Here is a 6,060-nt window from a genome sequence, read left to right as displayed (position 1 = left end):
ATGTTATGATGCTATCAAACCAACAATGTGCATCGCCTCTGGTGAATATGTGTATGTGTGTGATAGAATTGATGGTGAGTGTCATGCCTATTTAGGTCCTACCACAGCTCCACTGAAGGATTTTTTTTTCCTTTCCCCCCTCTCATTTTATCGTGGTAAAAATGATGCTATAAGATTAAGAAAAGATTGCTTACAACTCACTAAAAATGTTAATGGCATTATAACAATCATTATGGCAATGTTACAAGCCTTCCCTATGTTATACTAAGGGATTATTATAATATATTTATTTAAGTGGTACCTAAATGATGATGTTAATTCGGTTGTTATCCTAATACAGAGGCCACTAGGGACAAAATACTGGTCATTATTTGGTAGCTTCATTGTTTATCTAGGGAAAGTAATATCTGGTCTACTATTTCTTTATACAGCGAACCTAGTCTGAATCAAGTAGTCATTATTCTTATTCCTCATTATTTCTGATTATAACATCAAATAAAAATTATTTTAATACCAATTGTTATTTCCATTATAGCAATAAATAAGTGTTCAGACTTTTAATTCTGATCCATTACGAAGGACTAGTTTGGTTCGTAAGAAAAATTTTTCTTCCCAGTAAGTTACTTCCTGAAAACTGACTTCTCAAGAAATTACTTTTCAAAAAAATAATTTTGGCATGTTTGGTTGGCCATGGGAAGTTACATATTTTATAGTGGCTTATGTTTGGTTGAACATCCATCTTTTTGGAAAAACTGTATAAAACACCTATTATACCCTTAATAGATATAGGACCATACATTTTTGCTCCCAAACTATATATAAATAATAATATTATATTTATATTTATATAAATATAATATTAATATATATAATATTTATATAATAATAATTTATTACATTGATATAATACTAATTGTTGGGTATAAAATACCCTCAGCCGAAGTTCATAAGAGGCCAACTCTCCCGAGATCCCTCCGACTTAGTGCGGCATCTTTTCTGGATTTCTCCGGCAGCCGAATTTTCGATCTGGTGCGACGTTTTTCTAAACTCCCCCAACTGTCTGAGCTATGATAACGCCCTTCCGGACTTCTCCAACGACGAACTTCTTCAGTCGTCCACCGGACTGCTTCAAATGCTCTCCGGGCTTCACTATCTACCGACCTTCTATAATGATCGACCGTTCTTCGGACCTCTTCCAGATCTCTTCCAGCCATGATAGATTCCAATCCGAATTTCCCAAACTTCGTCCACGGCCGAATTTCCTCAAGGACAGATTTCTACAGCAATCCGACTCCACCCATATTTCTACGGCGGTCGACCATCTTTCTGATTTCATCCGAGCTCCTACGGGAGCCGGACCTCTGCCCCGAATTTCTATTACAGGTAGATTTCATCCGAGCTCCTACTACAAACAGTCTACTCCGAACTCCTACTACAAATGGTCTACTCCGAGCTTCTATTACAAGCGACCTACTCTGAATTTCTACTACGAGCGGTCCACGTCGGATCTCTACTGTAAGCCTCCATCCGAGCTTCTATTGTGAACGAATTCCTTCCGAACTCCTGTCGCAGGCGGGCTTCAGCCGAGCTTCTTCAATAAACAATCTCCATCCGGACTTCTACGAGAATCAGACTCCGATCGAACTTCTGTAGCGGATAGATGTCGGACGAACTCCTACGACAGATGGGTTCCAGCAGCCGGACTCCCCCAACAGCCAATTGCCCCCGACGTCCATCGTACCTCCCCAGCCATCGACCTCAAATAATGTCAGTCGGACTTCAACAGCGCCGATCGAATTTCCTCAGAACCCTCCAGACCCCCTCCCAGCGGGTGACCCTCTCCAACGCCATCCAAAATCCACCATCGATCGACCTTCTGTCGAGTTCCGCATGAAACCGAACGTCACTAACAGAAAGCTTTCGTCCGAGCTCCTACAGCAGATGACTTTTGCCTGAAATATCAGTGACCTCGAAACATCCGGGCCTCTCCCAGAACGATGATGTGAAGAGTCGCTCTGCTTCATCAGGCATCCTAGTCGAGCTTCGACCGACAAATCTGAACTCTCTGACAAGCCACGACAAGAGCCGCCACCCTGCTCCACTCCCTGCAATGGATTTCACACAGCTCCACCACTCTCTAGCAAGTCACGATAATAGACACCACTCCACTCCCTGCGACAAGCTCCACATGGCTCTGAACAGCCCCTAACTCCACTACTCTCCGTAACAAACTCCTCATGGCCCTGAACGGCCCACTACTAGGCAGTTACAAACGTCGCTATCAATCTGTTACGCCCTCCACCTATAAAAAGGGGACCCCAGATACGTTATTCTCTAAGCTCTAATTTCTATCTCAAAACTCTGCTAAAATTTTCATTCGAGCACTCCATTTTTGTTGAGGCAGAGAACTGACTTGAGCATCAGAGGGTCTTGCTAGAGCACCTCCAACTTCGGTTTAGACTTTTTTTGCAGGTCCCGACGATAACCGCGACTCCCTCAACTCCAGCTTCTCCGACGTCGGTGGATTTTTGCACCAACAGAATTGGCGCTGGAGGAAGGGCTGTGTCTTCACGGTACCCTTGTTCTTAAAGGAGTGCTCAACGGAACTGATTTCGGTCATCTTCTCCGACATCCTCTTCTCCTTCCTCTACTAAATCTTCACCCAATACCTCCCCGCAGAGCATCCACCAGGCGATCCACGGTCTCTGCGGCCAGATCTCAGGCTCCGACCTCACCTCCAATCTTTCAGGCTCCTCCTCCTCCGACGATGGTGGTCGGCGCGGAGCAATTCGACCTGTGGCTCAGCAGGTCAGAGGTCTCGCTGAAGCAGTGTAGGCCATGCAACAGCAACAACAGCCACAGGCGTCGGTGCGGTTGGAGAGAACGTCGTCGAAATTCCAAAATCCGGCAGTTGGGCGGGCTACTTGGGCCAGTCACCCCATCTTTCCCGAAAAGATAAATCCGAGGGTGGAGAGCCCTCAGTCCGATCACGATTCTACTCCTAGAAGGTCTCTACCTCCATTCTGCCCGAAGACCCTCGAGACCCGCAGTCACGAAGACTTTCTGGATCGAAGGCTCCAGGAGATGAACCCGCGGATTGAAGAACTCCGCCATGCTCCTCCTGCTTATGGTGAGGATATTTGTACTGACCCTCCTTTTTCTCAAATGATCATGCAAGAACCGATCCCGGCAAACTCAAGCTCTCCCAATTCGAAAGCTATGACGGGACCTCGGACCCGATCGACCACCTGGAAGCTTTCCGGATAATGATGCTGCTCCATGGCGCGCCAGACGCCATTCTGTGCCAAGCTTTTCCATCCACCCTGAAGGGAGCAGCAAGGAACTGGTACTCAACATTGAAGTCGGGTACCATTTTTTTCTTTGATCAGATGAGCTACCAGTTCGCGACGCATTTTGTTAGCAGCCGGTGTCCCCGGAGGGGTTCGGAGTCCCTCATCAACATCAAGCAGAGGGAGGGGGAGTCCATCCGGGCTTACGTCAATCGTTTCAACGTCGCCGCATTGGAGGTCCGGAACTTGGACCAATCGATCGCGATGGTCGCTCTGAAAGACGGCTTTCAAAAGAACGACCTTCTGTTCTCTCTGAAAAAGAAGTACCTCAGAAATTTTGTCGATTTGCTGGCTCGAGCCGAAGGATATGCCCGAACAGAAGAAGCCTTCAAGATGAAGAACGAGGTGACCGCGAGAGAGCGGCAGGCGGGGGACTCGAACAAGCCCGCAGTCGAAAAAGGGTCGAGTGAAGCTCGGCCACGCTCTCGAACTCCTCCCAGGCATGGGCGCGCCCGGACTCCTCCCTGAGCTCGTAAACAGAGAAGCCCGGACCATCGAGTTCGATGAGGCTCTCCTCCCAGAAGATTTCGCTGCTACGTCCCTCTCAACGCATCGAAAACTCAAGTGCTGATGGAGGTCAGGGAGCAGCTCCCAAGGCCGGAGAGGATGCGCTCGCACCCTGAAAAATGCAATCCGAACAAATTCTGCCTCTATCATCGTGACCACGGCCACGATACGAAGGAATATATTCAGCTCCGAGATGAGATCGAGGAGCTCATCAGACGAGGTCGACTCGACAGATTCATTCGACGTCGATCTGAAGGAAAAGAAGATCGACCTAGGGCCCTGCCGCAGCCGGAACCGCCAAGGAGGGAGGAGCAGCCAGAAGATCGGCCTCCAATTGGGATTATCAACTCCATCTCGGGGGGACCCCAGTGAGGAGCAGACCTTCCGCGGTTATAGAGTTTGAAAAATCTATGAATGTATTACCAATAACTTTGCCCTGAATGAAAATTCTCTTCATATTTGTGCATTCTTTCTTTTGGTATGAGCTTATAACGACGGGAGATAACTCCCCCATACAAACGAAACTAAGCGTGTTAGGAACAGGAGGAGAACCTCGTCCTAACATGAGCAAAGTCGAAGGTCCGATTTCCTAAAGATCGGATGGGAGGAGAGGTCCTTACAACGGCCTTTATGTGCCCCCACAGTCTTGTTAGGAACAGGAGGAGAACCTCGTTCTAACATGAGCAAAATCGAAGGCCCAGTTTCGTAAAGACCGGATGGGGGGAGAGGCCCTCACAACGGCCCTAATGTGCCCCCACAGTCTTGTTAGGAACAGGAGGAGAATCTCATCCTAACATGAGCAAAGTCGAAGATTCGATTTTCTAAAGACCGGATGGGGAGAGAGGCCCTCACAACGACCCTTATGTGCCCCCACAGTCTTGTTAGGAACAGGAGGAGAATCTCGTCCTAACATGAGCAAAGTCGAATGCCCAGTTTTTTAAAGACCAGATGGGGAGAGAGGCCCTCACAACGATCCTTATGTGCCCCTATAGTCTTGTTAGGAACAGGAGGAGAACCTCGTCCTAACATGAGCAAAGTCGAAGGCCCGATTTTTTAAAGATCGGATGGAGGGAGAGGCCCTTACAACGGCCCTTATGTGCCCCCACAGTCGTGTTAGGAACAGGAGGAGAACCTCATCTTAACACGGGCAAAGTCGAATGTCTGGTTTTGTAAAGACTGGATGGGGAGAGAGGCCCTCACCACGGCCCTTATGTGCCCCCGCAGCCTTGTTAGAAACAGGAGGAGAACCTCGTCCTAACGCGAGCTGAAGCCGGCTGTCGGGAACAAGGTGAGGACCTCGTCCCGATGCAAGCAAAGACTCGGTTGATCGACAAGGAGGAAAGCTTCCCCAATGACTCCTTTATACTCTCACGATCCCGTCAAAGAGCAGAGGGAAGACCCTCACTCAAATATAGAAGAAAAGGAGAAGCGAAAAGAAAAAGCGACGAACTACACCAGCGATAGGTAAGAAACGAACTACATCAAAAGCACAAGGGACCTTGTCTCGACGGAAGAGAAAACCCCTGTCGAAAATCTCTGGTCCCTAAAGGCAAATCGACACGGCAACGGCCAGGAACCTTCAAACTACGTCGTCATCGAACAAGATGGAAGACAAAAAAAATTCAGCAAATGATGACTCAAAGCAAGAATCGGCGAGGGATTACGAACTCCATCGACGCAGAACAAGACATAAGACAAATGGAGTTTGGTAAACAACCATTTAATACCAGAATAGACAAGGTAACGGATAATTTCATTTTCATTACATTGGTGAAGTACTCATTACAAAGCCTTAAAGGCCAAAAAATAAAAAGATAAGGAAGAAGAAAAGAAAAAGAGGCTCTAAGAAAGCCCAGTTTCTTCCGATTTCGAGCTCTCGGTTCCAGCCCCCGCTATGGATTATCTCAAATTTTCGACTTCCTTTTCTAGCTTCATCTTTTTCAGCAGCATATTCTGGAACATCCGGTGGAATCGTCGGCACTTGTCCTCTGACTCTCGAAGCCTCCTCCTCAAGACCTCAGACTCTGCCTCGACGTCCTTGACTACCTGCTGCTCGTGGACCAGCTGAATTTTCAGCCGTCGTACTTCAGCTTCCTCCCACCCAAGAGCCACGGACAGTTTCGCCATAGTCCCCCTCAAGGGGCAAAGCTCATCAGAACCTTGTGCAGGGACAAGCTGGACTCCCTCGGACAACCGCCTTTGA

This window comes from Elaeis guineensis, chromosome 13 (assembly GCF_000442705.2).
Source record: "Elaeis guineensis isolate ETL-2024a chromosome 13, EG11, whole genome shotgun sequence".
Classification (NCBI taxonomy): Eukaryota; Viridiplantae; Streptophyta; class Magnoliopsida; order Arecales; family Arecaceae; genus Elaeis; species Elaeis guineensis.
Note: the sequence above shows the minus strand (reverse complement) of the source record.